Source organism: Pseudophryne corroboree (genome assembly GCF_028390025.1).
Source record: "Pseudophryne corroboree isolate aPseCor3 chromosome 3 unlocalized genomic scaffold, aPseCor3.hap2 SUPER_3_unloc_21, whole genome shotgun sequence".
In the NCBI taxonomy this organism is placed as follows: Eukaryota; Metazoa; Chordata; class Amphibia; order Anura; family Myobatrachidae; genus Pseudophryne; species Pseudophryne corroboree.
Window position 1 is genome coordinate 1,989,137 of NW_026967510.1, and position 25,280 is coordinate 2,014,416.

The window sequence follows — 25,280 nt, forward strand, 5'->3', positions numbered from 1 at the left end:
CTCCTTTTTAAGCTTTTCACCACCTGCTGTGTGAGTCCCATCCAACTACTCCATTTCTTGACTCATTGGTGTAGCAACCCCCTTCTCCCCACCACACTGCTACACTGCAGTACTCACTAAGCATACACACTCACATCATGATTACACAGCTGTGCCATGTCACAACTGAGGGCCTGAGCTGACGGGAGGAAGCCTCAGTTGTAGGGGCTGAGATGTAGTGGAACCTGGGAGGTTGAATCAGACCCCTGGACATGTAAGTTACACGCAGGAAGATTGCCCGAAGGCGTGACCACGACAACCAAAGTAAAAGTCAATAATCATTTATTAAACAAGCTCCATGTGTCACAGCAGTGGTAAAATAAATACTATAATCAACAGTAAGTATATCACAGTTCCTGGGTACTACGGGTTGGCAATGGCCACAGGGCTCTGGTAGAATTAGGTACAGTTCTTATTGTCCTTGAGATGGAAAGTCCTTACCAGGCCCGACTGTAGTAGTGAGAATAGCCCAGGAACACACCAGCTGATGTTCCTTGGAAAGCTGGTCCGCTGTTGATGAAGTAGCTGCTGTGGGTACTAGTTGGAACCAGTCAGGTGTTAACACGGAGTGGATGCTGGATGGTACCAGCCAAATGATCGTATGAAGCTTGGGAGCGATGAAATACTGGTACCGGTGGTTTGTGGAAATCTGCAGGAAAAGCACCGGCACTTTAAGAGAAGCTGATCTCTGCTGGAAGCAGATGGATCTGTAGCTGGAAACTGGAGTAGTCACGGAGGACTGCAGAGTCAGGCTGCACCGCAGGTGGTAGGCTGGTGCGGGTCTCTTAGTGGAGGCTGGAGACAGGAGCTGGAAACCTGGAAAAACAACCACAGGAGAGAGAGACTGGAAACAAGGTTTGACAACCAAAGCACTGACGATCTCCTGGTTCAGGCACAGGATATTTATACCTGCAGCAAGGCAGGCATTGGCTGAACAATTATGCAGATTCCAGTAGAGCAGCGGATTGGTGGAAACTGAGGCATATGATAGAAACCAACATGGCTGCGCCCATGTTAGCACTTGGAGGGAAAGCTAGTTTGAGAAACCATGTGGAGATTCAGCAGTAATGGCGGCGCAGGCCGAGGAGGGCAGGAGACGCCACACCGACAACTTGCATACTGGAACCACATGGATGACAGCGGAGCCGCGGCAGGCATGAGACGCCACACTGATGAATCTGTATACTGGAAACACAGGAACGGCGGCAGAGGCCACGGAGGGCTGGAGACGCCATTCTAAGACTTAACATGAAGCCGCTTGTGACATCGCTTTAGAGTGACAGGAGGGAGATGTACAGTATGGACATCAGCAACGCAGGCGAGATCCGGCCCTGGAACGCTGAGCCAGCCTCAGGAGACATCTGAATGGTAAGTAATGGCGTCCAGATACCCGGATTGTAACATGCCAGAGACACTGTCTCACTGACAACCAGGATGAGACACTCCCAGAAAGGCATGTATGTATGAGTACGGAGAGAGTGGGCGCAGTGTGGCTGCATGACTGACAGCTGAGCCTGTCACGTCAGTGAGGTGGATGGGGCATCCCATTCCCAGCTGGAACAGCACACTATATGTAAGAGCCGGAGCGGTGCAGGGCTACTGGCTGACAGCCTATCATCTCGGTTCAGCGACAGAAGTCTGTAAATGATGGGAAATAACATCTGGCCCATGGCTACTGTGAGGAAATGAGAGGTCTGTGACAATATAGCTATGTCTCATTTCTCATGTCAAATATGTACTTTTTATCCCCATATCCCTATACATTAAATTCATCTGTTTCCTCATTCTCCATAACATGTCCATTACTGCTCACCCAATATTGTGTTTAAATCAACCTTAATATTAATATATGCAATTGTGTTACGTTATCTGTTACAACTTTAGATAATGTATTCATGTTAGACCTGGTTTTCTATTGTTTACTACCACCACCACAGTGGACACTTAAACGGTGAGTCATATAAGGTACCATTGTCCCTTTTTGTTTACTCCCTATTGTCCAACAGTGAGCTGACCAGACATGGTTGCTCTCTGGCTGATGTAATCACCTTGATTAGAATATGTATTGTATTCCAATGCTGTAAGATCCTTAGACAAATATGTCACACACACCCCTGCTATATGAAGCTACTGGTAGAGCTAACCAGAGAGTTGAAAGGAGAGATTCTTTGCTCTCTGATTAAGAAGTGATGTTCTGTCAGGAGTTTGTGGTGGGAATTGTCATGTGGAATTGGATTACAGAGGTGTGCTGAGCTGTTTATAGCCCATTCTGTTCAATAAACCACCGTTGTTTTTTTATCTACCACTGTGCCTGAGTGATTTGGAACTCTGTATCGTCACAGCTACTATCAATGGCGGGTAACTTCCTGGCTCTCTCTGCCTTTGATGGTAAAACTAGGTATCATCAGGTAGACCATCAATGATTCCTGATCATCAATGGTTGATGGCCAATCCTAGACCGGACCCTGAGAGACCACAGCCACCACCGGATCCACAATGTGTACCTGGAAGCTGCCACATCTGGCACTTTGTCACCTACCATCAGATCTACCTTCTCCTAGAGAGCCACCTCTCCACAGCTTTCCACATCTAGGCTGGAACTCTGCAGGTTTCCTTCACCACCTGCTTGGATCTCCTTTTGCATCAGCATCCCGGCCAGCCTCACACAGGTCAATGGAAGCAGCATTATGATAACTTTTGACTCTATTTGCTGCAGCTGCTGTATAGTTCCTGTGATTTCCTCCAGCTTATTAACCAGCTGCACCAGCTCCTCATTTTATGTAACTCTATCCCAGCTGCTGCAAGTTTTTTCTCCTGCAGGGTCCACAGGTTATCCACAGGATAACATTGGGATATGATGACGCGACAGTGGATTTGCACCAAACGGTCAAAGCTTTTGGCCTCCCAGCATGCAGTGGGCCCGTCCATATGTCCCCACCTCCTGACTCAGGCAAATCAGTTTTTTGTTTGGTGTAGCAGGAGCCAGACCATGGTCAGGGAGCTGCTGGTTTTTAGCAGCTATAAGCTTTCTTATTTTATTTCTATAGTCTATTTTTCTTGAGTGATCTTTCTAAAAAGCATCTTACACCTACCTTAGAAAGAGTCGCTCCAACAATTCCTCGCCGGGTCGTGACCACGCTTACCCATGAGTACAGTGCTGTTTTGGCGGGAGTCTGCATCGGATATACTAGCAAGTCCAGCAGAATTTACCTGGCTGTAGCCGGAGCATGGGGAGAAGGTAAGGCATCGGTTCTGCTTAGAGGGGGAACACGGACACAGCCGCACTGTTTTGGAGGAGACTACCAAACAGTCACTGATGCTGCTGCCACCTAGGGTGCACCAGCGCTAGGCCTTCAGGATCATAGGCTCCAGAGGTAGTATGGGATTGATGTCACCAGTGGGGAGTCAGATGCTCCCCTGTTCACCCCTCCCCCCGGTTCATGACCAGTTTCATCCGAGTCTCCCGCCATGAACCATTTTCCCGCTTTCGCCTGAGACGCTGTGTATCTAAAAAGACCCAGTCGTAACATAGGCGTCTGTGTTCACTGTAGGTTCACGGGGTGAGTGTGTACACTATTAGCGTCTGGATCCACTCAGCGTTTGCTAATGTATTGTTCAGTCCTGGAAGCGAGGTGAGTCTCCCTGTATCACATTCTACTGAGCACGGGTAACACAGTACTAAGTCTCTATCTACCTTTTGAGTATGAATAGTTGGATAAGTGCCGGATGCATACGAGTCTAATAATTATTACTGTTGTTTCTTTTGCTATGCGTCTGAATACGGTTAAACTCCTATATAAGGTAATAGTTACATAATTAGTGAGATTGAAAAGAGGCAAAATGCCCATCGGGTTCAACCTGTATTCTGTGATCAGCTGATCATATTATAATGTACCTGCTGATGTAATGGCTTAGTACCAATTGACAACAATGATTCTTACCACTCCCAGTTTAATGTCACTGTGTTACATGCTATAACCCTGGATACTCTTTCCAGTTAGAAATTTGTCTGATCGGTTTTTAAATGCATTTACAGAGTCTGCCATTACTATCTTCTCCGGCAGGGAGTTCCAAATTTTTATTGCCCTTACCGTGAAGAACCCTTTCCTACTTTGTATACGGAATTTTCTCTCCTCTAGCCTCAGCAAGTGCCCACGTGTCCTATACAGAGTTCTTTTAATAAACAAATCCGCTGCTAGCTCCTTGTGCTGACCCTTTACATATTTGTAGATATTAATGTCTCCTCTTAGTTGCCGCTTTTCTAGTGTATACATATTTTTCTTACGTCCTAGAGGATTCTGGGGTCCATTTTAGTACTATGAGGTATAGACGGGTCCGCTGGAGCCTTCACACTGTTAAAAAGTCTTAAAGTGCCTAACCGGCTCCTCCCTCTATGCCTTTCCTCCAGACCTCAGTTTAGAAAATGTGCCCAGGAGACGGGATGCACACTAGTGGAGCTCTACAGAGTTCTGCTAGAAAAAGACATTGTTAGGTTTATTATTTTCAGGGAAGCTGCTGGCAACAGCTTCCCTGCTTTGTGGGACTTAGGGGAGGAAGTAGGAACCAACTTCTCATTTAGTTCAATGGCTCTGCTTCCGCGCACAGGACACCATTAGCTCCTGAAGGGTACTGAACACAGCCCAAGCCTGGCCAGCGTTCACTCCCACAGCACTGCCGCCACCCCCTAACAGCCAGAAGTCAGAAGACTGGTGAGTATATTACCGGAGTCCTACCAGAGAGGAGTCCTCCGGTCATCGTTGGCGGCTCACAGGTACAAGCGCAGTGGCTGGACGCTGCGCATCCATGTCTCGGAGTGCAGAGCGCACAGAGAGGGTGCGCTCTGGACGACATGAAAAATCCTTACTCTCACTGGCCACATCGCAAATACATGTTAGCCGCTGGTTTGCCTACCTCGGCCAGTATAAAAATATTCCATATTGTTGAGGCAAAATCGCGCCATTACAGGGGGCGGGACTTCTCAGCTTGCCAGGATACTCAATAGGCGCCATTTTCTCCTGCCACAGTGATGCTGCTGAACACTGTCTTCTCCTCATAACAACGCTGACACAAGTACCAGGTTGTTATAGAGGGGGGAGGGAGTGTTTTATTACATTAGGTCAGTGTACCTAATATTGGAAAAAGCGCTGTAGTTTTGTGTAGTTATTATACATATTCTACTTATTAGGCGCAGTGTGTGGACTGGCAAATCCCTCTGTTTCTCTGACAGACCTTAGTGTGAGTCTGTCTCCGATAGCTCCCCTGTGTGATAGAGGTGTGTGTGTGCACGTGTGTAACATGTCAGACAATGGAGAGAGCTCTTCCCCAGAGGAACCCATTCTAGATACACAGGAGGGTAATGTAGTGGCCCTTCCTTCTCAGAAGGAGCCGATGTGGATGAGAAAATTGCAAAGTAATATGTCAAAGCTTGCTAAAAAATTCTCTGAGTCTGAACAACAAAGTATTGGAGAGTCTGTGGAGGACGTACTTTTTCCTGACCCATCCACGTCATCCACTTGGGACCCTTCCAGTTCCCAAAGAGGTCTCTGGCGCAGGTTATACAAGGGGACACAGACACAGATTCTGACACTGAACTCGACACTGGGGAATTGAGGGGGGTAGACCCCAAATTAGCCAAAAGCATTCAATGTATGATAATCGCTATTAAAGAGGTGTTAGAGATTACAGATGCAACACCTGAACCTGGGGAAAAGACTTATTTTAATTTGAAAAAAAAAATAGGTGGTTACTTTTCCTCCTTCAAAGGAATTTAATACATTCTTTGAAGATTCCTGGTCTAACACAGAAAAGAAATGTAATTTCACTAATGTCCTAGAGGATGCTGGGGACTCCGTAAGGACCATGGGGATAGACGGGCTCTGCAGGAGACATGGGCACTAAGAAAGACTTTAGACTATGGGTGTGCACTGGCTCCTCCCTCTATGCCCCTCCTCCAGGCCTCAGTTTATTACTGTGCCCAGAGGAGATGGGTGTAATTACAGGAGCTCCCCTGAGTATTTTGTTAGGTTTTTTTATGTTCAGGGAGCTTTGCTGGCAACAGACTCCCTGCAGCGAGGGACTGAGGAGAGAGAAACAGACCTACTTTAAGTAGCCTCTGTTTCTTAGGCTACTGGACACCATTAGCTCCAGAAAGATCGGTACGCAGGTCTCACCCTCGCCGTCCGTCCCGGAGCCGCGCCGCCATTCCTCCTCGCAGAGCCAGAAGATAGAAGCCGGGTGAGTATGAGAAGAAAAGACATGAGAGGCGGCAGAAGACATCATGATCTTCACTGAGGTAACGCACAGCAGCGCAGCTGTGCGCCATTGCTCCCATACACCTCACACAGAGCAGTCACTGTAAGGGCGCAGGGGGGGCCCCTGGGCAGCAATAAAACACCTTTCTGGCAAAATAATCTTATATACAGCTAGGCACTGTATATAAGAAGAGCCCCCACCAGTTTTTATTAATTTTGAGCGGGACAGAAGCCCGCCGCTGAGGGGGCGGGGCTTCTCCCTCAGCACTCACCAGCGCCATTTTCTCCACAGCACAGCGCTGAGAGGAAGCTCCCGGACTCTCCCCTGCTTATCTACGGTCAGAAGGTTTAAAGGAGGGAGGGGGGCACATAATTGGCGTTTTCCATATATGTAAACAGCGCTATCTGGGTAAACATTTTATTAGGTGTTTTTTCCTGGGTCTTATAGTGCTGGGTGTGTGCTGGCATACTCTCTCTCTGTCTCTCCTAAGGGCCTTGTGGGGGAACTATCTTCAGATAAGAGGATTCCCTGAGTGTGTGGTGTGTCGGTACACGTGTGTCGGCATGTCTGAGGTTGAAGGCTCTCCTAGGGAGGAGGTGGAACAAATTATTGTGGTGTCTCCGTCGACAACGCCGACACCTGACTGGGTGGATATGTGGAATGTTTTAAGCGCTAGTGTAAATTTATTGCACAAAAGGTTGGACAAAACTGAGGCAAGGGTGCATGCAGGGTATCAACCCCAGCCTGCCCCTATGTCACAGGGACCTTCAGGGTCTCAGAAGCGCCCACTATTACAACTAGTTGACACAAATACCGACACGGACTCTGATTCTAGTGTCGATTATGATGATGCAAAGTTACAGCCAAAATTGGCTAAAAGTATTCAATATATGATCATTGCCATAAAAGATGTTTTGCATATCACAGAGGAACCCCCTGTCCCAGACACGAGGGTACTTATGTATAAGGGAAAGAAGCCTGAGGTAACCTTTCCCCCTTCTGTCGAGCTGAACGAGTTATTTGAAAAGGCTTGGGAGTCTCCAGACAAAAAAAATGCAGATTCCCAAGAGGATTCTTATGGCGCATCCTTTCCCAGCTAAAGACAGGATACGGTGGGAATCTTCCCCACGCGTAGACAAAGCATTGACGCGCTTATCCAAAAAGATAGCGCTGCCATCCCAGGATATGGCTACCCTCAGGGATCCTGCTGAATGCAAGCTGGAGGCTACTTTAAAGTCCATTTACACACATTCTGGTACCTTACTCAGACCGGCGATAGCGTCGGCTTGGGTTTGTAGCACGGTAGCAGCGTGGACTGATACCTTGTCAACGGGTATTGATACCCTAGATAGGGATACAGTTGTATTGACCCTAGGACATATTAAAGATGCTGTCTTTTATATATGAGAGATGCTCAAAGGGACATTGGCCTACTGGGTTCTAGAGTCAACGCTATGTCGATCTCTGCTAGACGTGTCCTGTGGACCCGACAATGGACTGGTGATGCCGACTCAAAGCGGCACATGCAGGTTTTACCCTACAAGGGTGAGGAATTATTTGGGGAGGGTCTCTCGGACCTGGTCTCCACAGCTACGGCGGGTAAATCAAATTTATTGCCTTTTATTCCTTCACAGCCTAAGAAAGCACCACATTATCAGATGCAGTCCTTTCGGCCACCGAGAAACAATAGAGTACGAGGTGCGTCTTTTCTTGCCAGAGGTAAGGGCAGAGGGAAAAAGCTGCCGACCACAGCTAGTTCCCAGGAACAGAAGTCCTCCCCCGAGGTGCGTCCTTTCTTGCCAGAGGTAAGGGCAGAGGGAAAAAGCTGCCGACCACAGCTAGTTCCCAGGAACAGAAGTCCTCCCCGGCCTCTACTAAATCCACTGCATGACGCTGGGGCTCCACTACGGGAATCCGCCCCAGTGGGGGCACGTCTTCGTCTTTTCAGCCACATCTGGGTTCACACACAGGTGGATCCCTGGGCAATAGAAATTGTTTCCCAGGGTTACAAGCTGGAATTCGAAGAGATGCCTCCTCTCCGGTTTTTCAAATCGGCTCTACCGTCTTCCCTCCCGGAAAGGGAGATAGTCTTAAATGCAATTCAAAAATTGTGTCTTCAACAGGTGGTGGTCAAGGTTCCACTACTCCAACAAGGGAAAGGTTATTACTCAACCCTGTTTGTAGTCCCGAAGCCGGACAGCTCGGTCAGACCCATTTTAAATTTAAAATCCCTGAACCTATACCTGCAAAGGTTCAATTTCAAGATGTAATCGCTCAGAGCGGTCATCACCAGCCTGGAAGGGGAAAATTTTATGTTATCCATGGACATAAAGGATGCATACCTTCATGTCCCCATATATCCGCCTCATCAGGCATTCCTAAGATTTGAGGTACAGGATTGTCATTTCCAATTTCAGACGTTGCCGTTTGGGTTTTCCACGGCCCCAAGGATTTTCACCAAGGTAATGGCGGAAATGATGGTGCTCCTGCGAAAGCAAGGTGTCACAATTATCCCGTACTTGGACGATCTCCTCATAAAAGCAAGATCACAAGAACAGTTGTTGAACAGCGTTTCGCTTTCACTGAAGATGTTACAGCAACACGGCTGGATTCTCAATCTCCCGAAGTCGCAATTAGTTCCTACGACTCGTCTACCCTTCTTGGGTATGATTCTGGATACAGACCAGAAAAAGGTCTATCTTCCGACAGAAAAGGCCCAGAAACTTATGACTCTGGTCAGGAATCTCTTAAAGCCGAAACAGGTGTCAGTTCATCACTGCACTCGGGTCCTAGGGAAGATGGTGGTGTCTTACGAGGCCATTCCCTTCGGCAGGTTCCATGCAAGAACCTTCCAATGGGACCTACTAGACAAGTGGTCCAGGTCGCATCTACAGATGCGTCAGTTGATCTCGCTGTCACCCAGGACCAGGGTATCTCTACTGTGGTGGCTGCAAAGTGCTCATCTTCTAGAAGGTCGCAGGTTCGGCATCCAGGACTGGATTCTGGTGACCACGGACGCAAGCCTCTGAGGTTGGGGAGCAGTCACACATGGAAAAAACTTCCAGAGTCTTTGGTCAAGTCAAGAGACTTGTCTTCACATCAACATTCTGGAGCTGAGGGCCATATACAACGCTCTTCGTCAAGCGGAGTCCTTGCTTCGCGATCTACCGGTCTACCGGTTCTGATCTGGGCGGAAAATCACGTAAGCGCTCTGTCAGCAGACTTCATCCCAGGAGTGGACAACTGGGAAGCGGACTTCATCAGGAAGTCTTCGCACAGATTGCAAGTCAGTGGGGACTGCCACAGATAGACATGATGGCGTCCCGCCTCAACAAAAAGCTACACAGGTATTGCGCCAAGTCAAGAGACCCTCAGGCGGTGGCTGTGGACGCCCTAGTGATACCGTGGGTGTTCCAGTCAGTCTATGTGTTTCCTCCTCTTCTTCTCATTCCCAAGGTGTTGAGGATAATAATAAGAAGAGGAATGCGGACAATTCTCATTGTTCCAGATTGGCCACGAAGGGCCTGGTATCCAGATCTGCAGGAAATGCTCACAGAAGATCCGTGGCCTCTTCCTCTAAGACAGGACCTGTTACTACAGGGGCCCTGTCTGTTTCAAGACTTACCATGGCTGCGTTTGACGGCATGGCGGTTGAACGCCAGATCCTAGCTGAAAAAGGCATTCCGGATGATGTAATTCCTTTTCTAATTAAGGCTAGGAAGGATGTCACAGCTAAACATTATCACCGTATATGTGCCCTCATTCCGAGTTGTTCGCTCAGTGTTTTTCATTGCATCGCAGTGAAATTCCGCTTAGTACGCATGCGCAATGTTCGCACTGCGACTGCACCAAGTAACTTTACAATGAAGATAGTATTTTTACTCACGGCTTTTTCATCGCTCCGGCGATCGTAGTGTGATTGACAGGAAATGGGTGTTACTGGGCGGAAACACAGCGTTTTAGGGGCGTGTGACTGAAAACGCTACCGTTTCCGGAAAAAACGCAGGAGTGGCCGGAGAAACGGTGGGAGTGTCTGGGCGAACGCTGGGTGTGTTTGTGACGTCAACCAGGAACGACAAGCACTGAAATGATCGCACAGGCAGAGTAAGTCTGAAGCTACTCTAAAACTGCTACGAGGTTACTGATCGCAATATTGCGAATACATCGGTCGCACTTTTAAGAAGCTAAGATACACTCCCAGTAGGCGTAGGCTTAGCGTGTGTAACTCTGCTACATTCGCCTTGCGAGCGATCAACTCGGAATGAGGGCCATGGTAAAAGTATGTTTCTTGGTGTGAGGCCAGGAATGCTCCTACGGAAGAATTCCATCTGGGCCGTTTCCTGCACTTCCTACAGACAGGAGTGAATTTGGGCCTAAAGTTAGGCTCCATTAAGGTTCAGATTTCGGCCCTATCCATTTTCTTTCAAAAAGAATTGGCTTCTCTCCCAGAAGTACAGACTTTTGTGAAGGGAGTGCTGCATATTCAGCCTCCTTTTGTACCTCCGGTGACACCTTGGGACCTTAACGTGGTGTTAAGTTTTCTTAAGTCGCACTGGTTTGAACCGCTGGAATCAGTGGAGTTAAAATATCTCACCTGGAAGGTGGTCATGTTGTTAGCCTTGGCTTCGGCTAGGCGAGTATCGGAATTGGCGGCTTTGTCTCATAAAATACCCTATCTGGTTTTCCATGTCGATAGAGTGGAGTTGTGGACCCATCCTCAATTCCTGCCTAAGGTGGTATCATCCTTTCATATGAACCAGCCTATTGTGGTGCCTGTGGCTACGCGTGACTTGGAAGATTTCAAGTCCCTTGATGTGGTCAGGGCTTTGAAGATTTACGTGGCCAGAACGGCTAGAGTCAGAAAAACAGAATCACTGTTTGTCCTGTATGATGCCAACAAGGTTGGCGCTCCTGTTTCAAAGCAGACTATTGCCCGCTGGATTTGTAACACCATTCAGCAGGCTCATTCTACGGCTGGATTGCCGTTGCCTAAATTGGTTAAGGCCCATTCCCCTAGGAAGGTGGGCTCTTCTTGGGCGGCTGCCCGAGGGGTCTAGGCATTACAGCTGTGCCGAGCTGCTACTTGGTCAGGTTCAAACACTTTTTGCAAAGTTCTACAAGTTTGATACCCTGGCTGAGGAGGACCTCTTGTTTGCTCAATCGGTGCTGCAGAGTCATCCGCACTCTCCCGCCCGTTTGGGAGCTTTAGTATAATCCCCATGGTCCTTACGGAGTCCCCAGCATCCTCTAGGATGTTAGTGAAAATAAGATTTTAAACCTACCGGTAAATCTTTTTCACGTAGTCCGTAGAGGATGCTGGGCGCCCGTCCAAAGGCCCTCATTCTGAGTTGATCGCAGCAGCAAGAAAGTTAGCAATTGGGCAAAACCATGTGCACTGCAGGGGAAGCAGATATATCATGTGCAGAGAGAGTTAGATTTGGGTGGGTTATTTTGTTTCTGTGCAGGGTAAATACTGGCTGCTTTATTTTTACACTGCAAATTAGATTGCAGATTGAACACACCCCACCCAAATCTAACTCTCTCTACACATGTTATATCTACCCCTCCTGCAGTGCACATGGTTTTGCCCAATTGCTAACTTTCTTGCTGCTGCGATCAAATCAGAATGAGGGCCAAAGTGCGGACTACTTCTGCGAGACTTGTATATAGTTTTGCTTACATAAGGGTAATGTTATGGTTTCATCGGTTTTGTGCCGATGCTATGTTGTTTCATACTGTTGACTGGTTCTTGTGTTCCTAGTTATATGGTGTGTTTGGTGTGTGCTGGTATGAATCTTGCCCTTGGATTGCTAAAATCCTTTCCTCGTACTGTCCATCTCCTCTGGGCACAGTTTCTCTAACTGAGGTCTGGAGAAGGGGCATAGAGGGAGGAGCCAGTGCACACCCATAGTCTAAAGTCTTTCTTAGTGCCCATGTTTCCTGCGGAGCCCGTCTATCCCCTTGGTTCTTACGGAGTCCCCAGCATCCTCTACGGACTACGTGAAAAAGATTTTCTGGTAGGTTTAAAATCTTATTATTCCTAGAAGGATACGTTTAGCGTATCCCTTCCCTGAAGAGGACAGGAACAGATGGGAATCACCCCCCCATGGTAGACACTTCAATTTCTAGGCTGTTTAAGAAAATAATTTTACCTGCCCCAGGGTCAGCTTCGTTAAAAGAACCTGCTGACTGTAAATTAGAAACAGCCTTAAAGTCCCTTTATATGACTACCAGAACGTTACTTAGACCCACGATTACTTGTGTATGGGTCGGTAACACTGTGGAAAAATGGTCAGACAACGTGCTTGCAAATATAGACACAGTTGATAAAGATGAAATGGTCTTAACTCTAGGTCACATAAAAGATTCTGCAGGTTACTTGGTGGAAGCTGTAACGGACGCAGCCCCAGCTGGCTCATGAGGAGTACTTTTTGCCAGTCTGTTTCTGGATTCAGTGCGTTAGTGTAAAGAGACAGGACAGAACTTGGTTATCACCTATACAGCATGCTGCCTGGATTCCCAATAGAACTGGACATCACATATTATTGTGAAACATTATCCCTCTGTCATATGTGTTTGTGTTTATCAGGGAATAATATGTCTAGCCTGATGTTTTGTACAGAATGCATATGAAGATGTATATATATGAATGTATTGGTTATTGTGTTATAGTGTGTAAAATAATGTCCCCGTCCCCATCCCATGTGACTGCTATGATAACCTGTTTGTTTGGTGTTGGAGATACAGCCAGTCTCAGATGTCAGTCCATACACCCCCCTCATTCTTCCCCACACAATGGATTCCAGGCTACACAATCAGATTAATTAAGGTTCATTTAGTTAACATCTATTGTGTGCTAGAGGACATGCCTGGACATGTTAAAGTAGGTCTATCTGAAAGTGTTCTGTAGTCAGCCCCTTTAATGTAACCCACCCAATACAGAGTCAGAAGGTGTCGCCTTATGGTAGGACAGACAAAGGTTTGAGGATAACAGAGGCTATTGAAACAGAGAGTGCACGGAAGTTCCTGGCCTGAGAGGAGTGATGTGTTTGGCTTCTGAAAGCTACTGGGAAGATAGTGCTGCCAGTGTGCTGAGGCCTAGAAGCATTGTTGGGATCTGCTGGTTTCAAGAGGCTACTGGACGTGCACTGAGGGGGAGATCTACACAGAAGGGGACTTAGTAAGTAGGATACCATCCTGGCATGTAATAGTTACTGTTTTGTGTACTGTGTGTGTATTTTTACAATAAAGGGCATTTGCCACTTTACTAAACTGTTTACCTGAGTGATCTGAGAATCCGTATCTTCACAGAAGCTATGAAGGATATTGGTTTGCTGGGTTCCAAATCCTCAGCTATGGCAATTTTGGCTCGTAGAGCACTGTGGATTCTCCAATGGAATGCAGATGCGGAATCAAAGAGAAATATTGAGGCGCTCTCCTACAATGGTGAGGTCCTCTTTGGCGACAAGCTGGATGCCATGATTTCAACAACTACCTCAGGCAAATCAGCATTTCTCCCTTCTGCAGCAGCAACCGCTAAGAAAGCGTATCATTCTCATACGATGCAGTCCTTTCGGCCCAACAGATACAAAAAGGCCAAAAATGCCCGCTTCTCCGCAGGAAGAGGGCGGGGAAGAGGTAGGAAGCCTACCACACCATCAGGCTTGCAGGAGCAGAAATCAACCGCTGCTTCTGCAAAAATCACAGCATGATGCTGGGACTCCCCTGCTGTATGATCAGGTGGGGGCGCGTCTAAAGATCTTCAATCAGGTCTGGGTGCACTCAGATCTGGATCCTTGGATAATACAAATATTATCTCAAGGTTACAAGTAAGAGTTTCATTAGCTCCCCCATGCCGATTTTTCAAATCAGCCTTACCAGTTTCTGTTCAAGACAGAGGAGAGGTCCTGGACGCATTACACAAATTATGACAAAGTCATTTCCTTGGTTCCTGTACTACACCAGGAACAGGGATTTTATTCAAGCCTGTTTGTGGTACCAAAGCCGGACGGCTCGGTCAGACCGATTCTAAACCTAAAATCTCTGAACCTTTTATTTAAGAAGATTCAAATTCAAGATGGAATCCCTGAGAGCGGTGGTCTCCAGTTTGGAGGAGAAGGAATTTATGGTGTCAGTGGACATCAAGGATGCTTATTTGCATGTTCCAATTTACCGTCCACACCAAGCATACCTGAGGTTTGCGGTTCAGGACTGCCACTACCAGTTCCAGATGTTACCTTTCAGGCTCTCCACGGCGCTGAGAATATTTCCGATCTTCAGGAGTTACTGGTAGAAGATCCTTGGCCTCTTCCTCTTCGAGAGGACCTGCTTCAGCAAGGGCCATTGGTTTATCAAGACTTACCGTGGCTGCGTTTGATGGCATGGCTGTTGAGTGCCAGATCCTAGCCCAAAAGGGTATTCCCATTGAAGTAATTCCCACACTTATTCAAGCCAGGAAAGGAGTAATGTCTAGACATTATCATCGCATTTGAAGAAAATGTCTCCTGGTGTGAATCCAAGGAGTTTCAATTAGGGCGTCTTCTCCTATTTCTACAGGCTGGTGTGGATGCAGGTTTAAGATTGAGATCTATCAAGGTCCAGATTTCGGCCTTGTCCATTTTCTTTCAGAGGCAATTGGCTTCACTTCCTGAGGTTCGGACGTTCATAAAGGGGGTTCTGCTCATCCAACTACCATTTGTGCCTCTTGCGGCACCATGGGATCTTAACGTGGTGTTGCAGTTCCTTAAATCTGATTGGTTTGAGCCTCTACAGGAGGTGGAGTTAAAGTTTCTCACTTGGAAAATGGTCATGCTGTTGGCCTTGGCATCAGGCAGAAGGGTGTCTGCGTTAGCGGCTTTGTCTCACAAGAGCCCTTATTTGATCTTTCGTGAAGATAGGGCTGAACTGCGGACGCGTCAGCAATTTCATCCTAAGGTTGTATCTTCCTTCTATGTGAACCAATCTATTGTGGTGCCAGTGGCTTCTGACACCTCAGCTGTTTCTAAGTCCTTGGATGCCATCAAAGCTCTGAGGACTTATGTCACGAGAACAGCTCGTGTAAGGAAAACAGAAGCATTGTTTATCCTCTATGATCCCCACAAGATTGGGTGTCCTGCTTCTAAGCAGACTATTCCACACTGGATCAGAAGTACGATTCAGCATGCTCAGTCCACGGCAGGTTTGTGGTTACCGAGTGCCCAGGGGGTCTCGGCTTTACAGATTTGCCGAGCAGCTACTTGATCAGGGGCAAACACGTTTGCTAAGTTTTACAAGTTTGACACCTTGGCTGCTGACGACCTTCAATTTGTCAGTCAGTTCTGCAATAACTAACGCACCTTCCCGCCCATACTGGGAGCTTTGTAACATCCCCATGGTACTAAAGTGGACCCCAGCATCCTCTAGGACGTAAGAGAAAATAGGATTTTAATATACCTACCAGTAAATCCTTTTCTCGTAGTCTGTAGAGGATGCTGGGCGCCCGCCCAGTGCTCCTTTTTCTTGCATTATGTTAACATGTGTTGAGTTGTTCTTCAGCAGTTGCTGTTATGTTATTCATGCTCGCTGGCATGTTTTCTGTTGTATGCCATGTTGTGCGGCATGGCTGAACGGTGTGAGCTGGTGTTAATCTCGCCACTCACTTAAATATATCCTTCTCTCGAAGTTGTCCGTCTCCTCGGGCACAGTTCCTATACTGAGGTCTGGAGGAGGGGCAAAGAGGGAGGTGCCAGTTCACACTGTTAAAAAGTCTTAAAGTGCCGAAGGCTCCTACGGACCCGTCTATACCCCATGGTACTAAAATGGACCCCGGCATCCTCTACGGACTACGAGAAAAGGATTTTCCGGTAGGTATATTAAAATCCTGTTTTAACTTAGCAAGCCTTTCCTTGTACTCGTGTCTCTAGCCCTTTAATCAATTTAGTAGCCCGCCTTTGAACCCTTTCTAGTTCTCCTATATCTGTTTTATAATATGGTGCCCAGAACTGAACACAATATGCCAGATACAGACGTACCAATGATTTGTACAGTGGCAGGATTACATCCTCATCCCTTGTCTCAATGCCCCGTTTTATGCATGAGAGCACTTTACTTGCCTTTTTGCAGCATTTTGACATTGTGTACTGTAAGCCTATTATCCATGAGCACCCCCAAATCTTTTTCCACCACAGTTACCCCTATAATTTCCCCATTTAGAGTGTACGCTGCTTGTGTGTTTTTTTTGTCCCAAAATGCATAATTTTGCATTTTTCTATATTGAACCTCATTCCCCATTTAGACACCCAGGCGTCAAGTTTAAATAAGTCATTTTGTAGAGACTCCACATCGCTATCTGAATTAATTACCTTACACAGCTTAGTATCATCCACAAAGATTGACACTGTGCTTTCCAGGACTATTCCTAGATCGTTGATAAATATATTGAACAGTAGCGTGCCAAGTACGGACCCTTGTGGTATTCCGCTGACTACTGGTGCCCAGCTGGAGAACATCCTGTTGACCACTACTCGTTGTACTCTGTTATCCAGCCAATTACCTAGCCATGTACAAATAGTATATCCTAGACCAAGTAATTCCTCCATTTTACCCGATAGGCTTCTTGCATTCACAAGCATACATCTTAGCTTAGCCTCTCCATTGCCCGTTTGTTTTAGTGGTATCTTATCTATATTTACAAGAGTCTTTCTAGAGTTACCCTTACTGACTGTTATTCTCCTCCCTCCCTTTCCACCCCATCATGCTTAATACAGCCTTCCTCACTACTATCTCTATCTGACCTATTAAGACTTTCTAAACCTCCCTCCCTGATGTTAGTATACTCCCTTATGCTATGCACATTACTTTCTATATACCATATTGCTGAGCCATATTCGTCATTAGGTAATAAATTGGGAATATCTTGGCAATACCTGTGTCAGTATTTCCGGTGTCAATACCCATGCAAATACCCTTGCCATCTGCTTTTACGTTCCCCCCTTCTCCATCCCCAAATTGTTCACTACCCCCATCCTTCCTGCTCTCCCTAATTAACTTGCAGCTTCTAACTAAACCCTCCCCCCAGGCTCCTAGTTTAAAAACTCCTCCAACCTTCTAACCATCCTACTCCCCAGCACCGCAGCCCCCTCCTCATTCAGGTGCAATCCATTGCAACAAAAAAGATGGCGCCTGACTGAGAAGCCCACCCAGTGTTCCAGGAACACAAACCTTTCCTTCCTACACCAGTCTCTAAGCAACACATTTACCTCCCTAATCTCCCTGGACTAGCGTGTGGCACTGGTAATATTTCGGAGAATATTACCCTAGATGTCCTTGCCTTAAGTTTCTTGCCTAAGTCCCTATAGTCTTTCTTATGGACATCCCACCTACCACTAACTTTGTCATTGGAGCCAACATGCACCAAGTCCGCCGGGTCTTTATCAGCCCCTCCCAACAATCTATCTACCCTGTCCGCTATGTGCCGTACCCGAGCACCCGGAAGACAACAGACTACGGCGATCATGGTCCCGGTAGCAGATTGCCCTGTCTTCCTGATAATAGAATCCCATACCACCACAATCTGACTAGTTACCTTACTATCTTTTTTCCCATCTGCACCGGAGGGACTGCTCCTCTGGTTGCCAGAGGAAATGGTCTCCTTTGGTTCCATTATTTCCACGCTGTAATCCTCAGGATCTTCGTCCAATCGGGCAAATTTATTGGGGTTTGGCATATCTGAGGTGTCCTGTCTTCCCCTCCCCCTCTTCTTCCTTCTAACCGTGACCCAGCTGTCTACCTGATCTTCCTCATCTACCAGTGATCCCCCCTGCAACTCCTCCACCGTTCTATCTAAACTTTGCTTGAGATTGTGAATGCTCCTTAGTCGCGTAACGGTCTGCTCTAGATCAGTTACCTGGGCTTCCAGGGCGGCCGTACGCTCACATCTCGCACAGATGTACCCGCACTTGGACTGTCGTGCCAGGTGCTCATACATCATGCACGACACGCATTGAGTGAGATTCCCAATCTCGGCCACCCCCAATTTTTTTATTAGTGCTAACTCCCTGTTACCTTCAGAAAATCAAAAAGAGGGGGACAATCAATATATAAGGAATATATAAGGAACAATAAATAAATATAATAAAGGAATAACGGACAATAATAAAATAAAAATATATGTAAATAAATAAATGGATAGGATAAGGATACATTTAGTACAAATACAGGGACTCAACAATAAAATGCAGTAATGGACAAAGGAAGACAATCAGTTATACAACACAGTGGGAAAAGCTAATAGGGAAAGTTACTACTTATCTGCTCCACTGATCTCTGCACAGAAGTTGTTCTCCCCGGCTGCAGGCTCCCTTCCCCACCGGCTGCTGGCTCCCTCCAGCCACTGCTTCCTCCTGGCCACTGGCTCCCTTCGGCTGCTGGCTTCCACCTTGCTGCCGACTTCTGGCTCACCCGGCTCGTGGCTCTAGCACCTTGCCGCTCCATCCTCATGTGCACGCACCCAACGTCACTTCTGGTTCCGGTCGCTCGTTGCTCTCTCTCAGTAATAGGTTTCTCCTACATACTTGAAATGTATTTGTAGTTGATCATGTGCTCATATTGCTTATTATACTAATGTATAACCTGTGGCTGCTGAATTTACTATAATTCTCAGTTTTTTTCTGTCTATTCCGATCTTCAATGCTGGTACAAAGCAGGGTAGGGTCGGATTTTATGTCACTTTAACAAAATTTAAAGTGATTACAGTCTCAAATTGTGTAGTAGACTGTGCAAGTGTGTGATTATTTATCATGTCTAAGAGCAGCAAGGGTGAGGAAAATACACTCACAGCAGCACCAATATTCATCATGTTTGTCAAAGCTGGGTTAACCTCTCAGGATCTGGTTCAGAAAAATTGTTTTAGCTTTCACTAAAGTCTCTTGAAAAATCCAAGGAGGACACAGGTGCAAGTTTAACCCCCATGGGCTACCTTTATACAGACATTATCCAGTATAGCTGAGTGGATAATTCCAACTTCTGTACCAGGGATAGGTTACACTATTAACCCTTACATGCAGCATTCCACCTGGGGTTTATCACATCCAGCAGGGGAAGCAGCAGCCTCTCAACAAAAAAAGGCTGACAGGCCAGTGGTAAGTAAATCACATAGACATGAAACAACATCTTCACAGTCTACACATGCTTCAGATGAGGATTCGTTGGAGAAAGAAGATTCATTACACTCCGGTTCTGCATACGAAGATGAGGAAGGAGGTCTCAGCTCTGTGGACATATCTGGGTTAATTAATGCAATGAAAGCCATTCTATCCTTAGAAGAATCAGCAGTGCCTGTGTTAAAATCCAAGTCACCTGTGTTTAAATGTCCCAAAACAGTCAGGACTGAGTTTCCTGGGTCAGAACAGCTGAAGGAAATTATGGAAGAGGCGTGGGCTACTCCCAGTAAGAAATTTAGAATTCCAAGGAAATGGAATTCCAATTATCCTCTTCTGGCTGAGGACTTTAAACAGGGAGGTGTCCCCCAAAGTAGATACGCATGTCATTCGGTTACTGGGAATATCTACATTACCTCTGTCTTCAACATCTTTAAATTATGTCACGGATAGGAGAGTTGATTGTTTTCTAAAAAAAACAAAAAACATTTTTTCCTTGTCTGGGGCAATCATAAGACCTGTCATGACTTCAGCCTGGCTGGCAAAAGCAGTGGCTGCCTGGACTGATGCATTGGAAATGAATCTTTCAATTGAATCTAGAGAGCAGAAATCTCATGTAGCACATATCAAACAGGCTGCAATGTTTTTGGAAGAAGCTGACTTGGACATGGGTACTATTGCCTCTCAGGCATCAGCTTCAGCAATAGCCGCTCGCAGAGCGGTTTGGCTACGTACATGGAAAGCTGATTCAGAATCCAAACAGGTTTTGGAGTCTTTACATTTTACTGGAGATATTCTTTTTGATAAAGAATTAATCAGTATCTTGGAGTCAGAAGCAGACTCCAAAAAAGTGAAGTTTCCTTCCACATACAAATTCAAGCCTAAAGTTCTGGCTTTTCAGCCCTTTCCGTCTCAAGGGAAAACAAAAGGAAAAGGAGATGGCAAACAGTCCCAATACAACAAGTCTGGTGTTAAAGCCGAATTATAATAATAATAAATGAGAGTTCTCCGTTGTGATGATATTCAGCATATAGAATTTATTATCAAAGAGGGAACCACACCCAATATTCTGTGCAGAGGAGCCTGGACCAAGACAGAATTCATCAATGAGCCTGTGTCTTTAGAACACTGACTTTACATTATTTATACCATAACATTATACAATTATTCAGAACTTATTTACAAACAAGGCGTACATATAGATTAAATAATGGAGATACATTGGTTGATGAACAATAAGGGGAAATGCCAAATATGGTCAGATTAGCTAATTAAAGAGAGTGGTTTTATCCATAAGATGGCAGACTTGTCCATGAATCTTGAATCTCCTATATATAACAATTAGGTTCTCTAATAGGCTTCTTTGTCATAAAGGTCATTCTTGTTCATAATAACGTGTTGTTGTCCAAAGTGAAGGTCCATCAGATATTCCATGATATGTCCTTGTTCTGCCACAAAGTCTCATACAATATCATTGAGCACTCGTTATCTACACAAAGGCCTTGCTACTAGCCACATAAACACCTAATCAAATGATGCTCAAGGGTTGTGGGAGAATATTACTCTGTGCATAGTAACTCTATACTAAAAGAAGACACTGTTTAAGGGAACATTAGAATATCAATAATCATAGCACAATTTAATGAGACAATACAGGATATTTGACATAACTTCAACATTCCACTGTTTTGTTTAATCTCTAAACAACTATCATATAATAAATCAAATACTCACCATGTGTAAATGATTTGTCTGGTGATGAGTGCAGTAGTGTGAGATAGAATAAGGAAAACCCGTTCTCTGGATACAATCGCTGGCACTAGTCCACTGAGTATCGATGCAAAAAGCCTCAACCCTCCCGAAAACTTGTATAGATAAGAGAAATGGAAGAGGTAGCGACAGAACATGTTGTTTCTTTACCCTGGCTATAGGTTGAGGTTCTTCTTGCTATGTATGTGTATGAAGCAAAAGCATGTACGCACCTATTAAGTGTATATTTCTGTTAGTGTGATCATGTGTGGGCTACCGCAGTGTAGGTAACCGGGGTCATCACCATAAGATTAGTTTTTGGCTTTCTTTGGGGTGTTAGTATTTTGCCACACTGACGACCAAGGGCCGGCAGACATTTGATGCTTACATAGAGTATGAAAATTATAAGAATTATCATCATGACATAATGTAACACTGGACATAGCCACTTAGAAATACTAGCTCCCATCCATCCAAAAAGATCCCAATCAGCCGATTGGTTCATGTGTTCCTGTAAATCTTGTAGTAATTTAACCTTCTGTTCAATGGGATTGTAATTATCTGAGATATTAAAACACATTCCTTAAATTGTTCCCATCCGCTACCTTCTCTGAGCAGCAACTAATGGATGGCTACTGGATATTGAATCATACCTTCTCTAATGTCTCTCAGTTCTTCATTAATGAGTCCCATAGAGGTGCTTGTAGCCTTTATATTTTTAGCTAGTCCATAAAAGTTAAACTTCCTAGGTCGATCACAAGTCTATATAGCAAGCCAAAAGGCATATCAGTAAGGGAATTTTTTATAGTAAATTAATTGTAAATCATAGTATTTTAGCTCTATAACCACGAGATATAAATAGATACTTTTGGTAAGCGTGTCTCCATTGATAAGTGATATATTTCTTCTTCTGCTCAAGTACATATTCATCAGTATCTTATCAAAACATCATTTTGTACATATTCCTAGTGTCATTATATCTTCCTATGCCATGGTCAGTGTGGGGAACATACTATATGTTTATGTTATTTTCCTTAAGCCGTTATGGCTCATGGTGTAGGGAAAGATAAGAAAGAGAAGATTGTCTCTTTGTTGGCGCACTAAGAGAGAGAGAAAATTATTAATTTGTATAAAATATAACTTTTAATGTTAATCATCCCCAATCGTAGTATATCAACACTCTCAGGTAATATCACCTATACAATTCTAGGTCCAACACATTACTGTGGGATAGATCACAATATTGAGCAAGTTATTCGGATCCCACAATATGTCCTAAATCCCTTACAGTATGTCTGTAATCATTGTTATATAAGCTATAGTTGTATTAATGTACTGTAAGTCCAAACCCCTTGAGTAATGATCCCACAATCCCACACTTAATATATGAATTGACACAAGTAGTACCACCTATGCAGTTCTATGTTCAATAGAATATTGTGGGATGTGTCACAATGTTACATTTACTGTTATATCTCTTCCCTTAGGATTGGATTATAATATATCATTAGTCCCTTGTGGTATACCTGTGGTCATTGTTTTATATATACCAAGGGGTGACAGTCACATTCATGTATGGTGTTTTACAGTATTGAGTGATTAATCCAGCCAAGGAGTTATCTATAGTCTCCTAATATTGGGGTATATTACCATTTCTCATTATGGGGTTCTCAACCTAATTGGTTGTCTGAACTGTTTAAATAAACAGCTCATAAGTCATTCTTAACATATCATTTCATTTGTGGATGACTCAAATCGTGAGATAGTTTAAACATAAATGAAGTGGACTTCCGGTTCCGGGACGCATGGAGTAGGAAGCTCACTGCAGGAGCTCCGTCCCCGCCGCCCGCTTTTAAACACCTTTTCAAGGCTATTATAGCCTCTACACCGCCCGTGACACCCCCGCCGGCATTCGCAATCACAATGGACCGCTTTGTGACAGCTGTGACAGCAGCCCCACAGGCTACCGCAGCCGCGCCGAACAGGCAGGAGAAGCGCCGCCCGACAAGTGTCATGGCGCCGGACCTGAGGTGATTTCCCCAGCTTCCAAAAAAGCTGCAGCAGAGGGCGCAGACAACACAGGCTCCCAGGTATGCCGTGACCCCACAGCCCCTGTCACATACGGAGACGTAGTGGCTGCAATCACTGCTACAATGGCACCTCTCCTGTCCCAAGCAGTAAGTGACATATCCAAACAATTGCAGCACCTGACACAGAGTTTTACCCGCACTGAAACACAACTTCAAGCAGCTACCCATGACATAGAAGGGCTTCACCATTCAGTAAAAAATCTCACTACAGAAAATTACCAAATATGGAATAAATTAGACTACATTGAAAATCGTTCGAGAAGAAACAATATAAGATTAGTGGGACTGCCAGAATCTATTAAAGGCACGGCACTGGCACAATTTGTACGCACTACTCTTCCCTTTCTATTGGGAATTGATCGGGACTGTAGTGATCTCATGATCGAGAGAGTCCACTGAGTAGGACCAGTTCCCACCCCCAACAGACCGCACCCACGTGTGACTTTGTTCCGATGTCTGAACTACCTTCATAAAATGATATTTTGGTCTGCTTCCCGTAAAGTGAAAGATTTACAATGGGAGGGTAACAAGCTTTACATATTTCAGGATTACTCAGTGGAACTGACCCGGGCCCGCAAGGCTTTTTCACCAATTTGCACGCAACTCGTGTCTGAGGGACGCAAGTTTGGTCTGCTCTACCCCGCACGCTTGCGCATTTATGAGGTTACCTCCCACAAGGACTTTTTGTCACCCGCTGATGCAGCAGCATATCTACGCAATGTTGCAAAAGAGGATAGCGTGGACATCACAGATCGCCCTTCACCGGCATTGTAATCTCATGATCTCACTCGGATACTCTCAAGCACCCCCCTCATGGGTAGTGCTCTCTTGACTCTGTCTGCAGACCGTTCAGTGACTGCCACTGCTGAACTCTGATTATACATATTCTCAGTTATATGCACCCATTTCTCTGTATTTTCTTCACACGATTGCATCTAGGAATATAGATAACTCAGCTCACTTAGATATGAGATTATCTCATACAGAGTGATGTACAATTTAGCTGGACATATTTCTAGTCTGCAGCAATAGCTGAAGTTATCTTTTGGTAATCCCCACTCCCTGATTGCCACTCATGACATATTGCTCCTCACAGATTAGTTTATATATGGGGACTCTTCACTTTTCTTCTCGGGCGGGCATAGATACTTATGAGAGGACGGTGGGGGGGGAATCCTACCTCACTATTGCTTTCATGTCCTCTAATGCTCATACACGTGGCCACTGTTATTGGTCCTTGTATATGACCGTTAGCCGGAGGTCGCTGGTCAATGCTAAAATGGTTATTAGTACGGTAATGTTTATCATATTGTACGACCTGTTGTTTACTTTTTTCTTTTCTAATGCTTCCCCACCCCTTATATTGTCTCTATCCTCCCCCCTCTCACCTACCCCCCTCCCAGGATGTGACTGTCATTATCTGGATAAAGCTGATAGTGGTTGGTGCATATGTTTAATCTTTGACACGACAACATGCCTGACTTAGTAGTGGGAACTTGGAATGTATGGGGATTTAACTCCCCAGCGAAGAGACGGAAAATAATCCTTTATCTCAACAAACAACGGATAGATCTGGCTTTCCTGCAGGAAACGCACCTCACACAGGAGGAGATGGTGAAATTGAACACCTTAAACTGGCAGGTACTGGGTTTTAGCTCATATAATTCTAAAGCTAGCGGTGTTGTCGTATTGGTAAAAAGTCATATTCTCACGGAGGTGGTTTCCACTTTAACTGACCCAGATGGTCGTTATGTTATATTATCTGCAAAGATTAATGGTAAAATGTACACCATATGCAACGTTTACGCTCCTAATGTTTATAACAAGATGTTTTTTCAGTCTCTACTAGCTAAATTGACCCCCTTTTTAACAGAACCTTTGCTCTTAGGTGGTGATTTTAACCTTATCTCTTCCTCCTATCTAGATAGGTCTCATCTTCCCGCGAGACATCTCACACTGCCCAAACTTGGAGTTCCCTTTTTAGCAGAAAGATTGCAAGCAGTAGATATCTGGA

General features: G+C 45.4%; 1 protein-coding gene across 1 annotated transcript in view; it reads right to left on the reverse strand.

Annotated features, from left to right (window-relative positions):
* Nucleotides 1–25,280, reverse strand: part of LOC134983707 (zinc finger protein OZF-like) — a 314,293-nt gene that overhangs the window by 235,540 nt on the left and 53,473 nt on the right. The window lies entirely within an intron of this gene.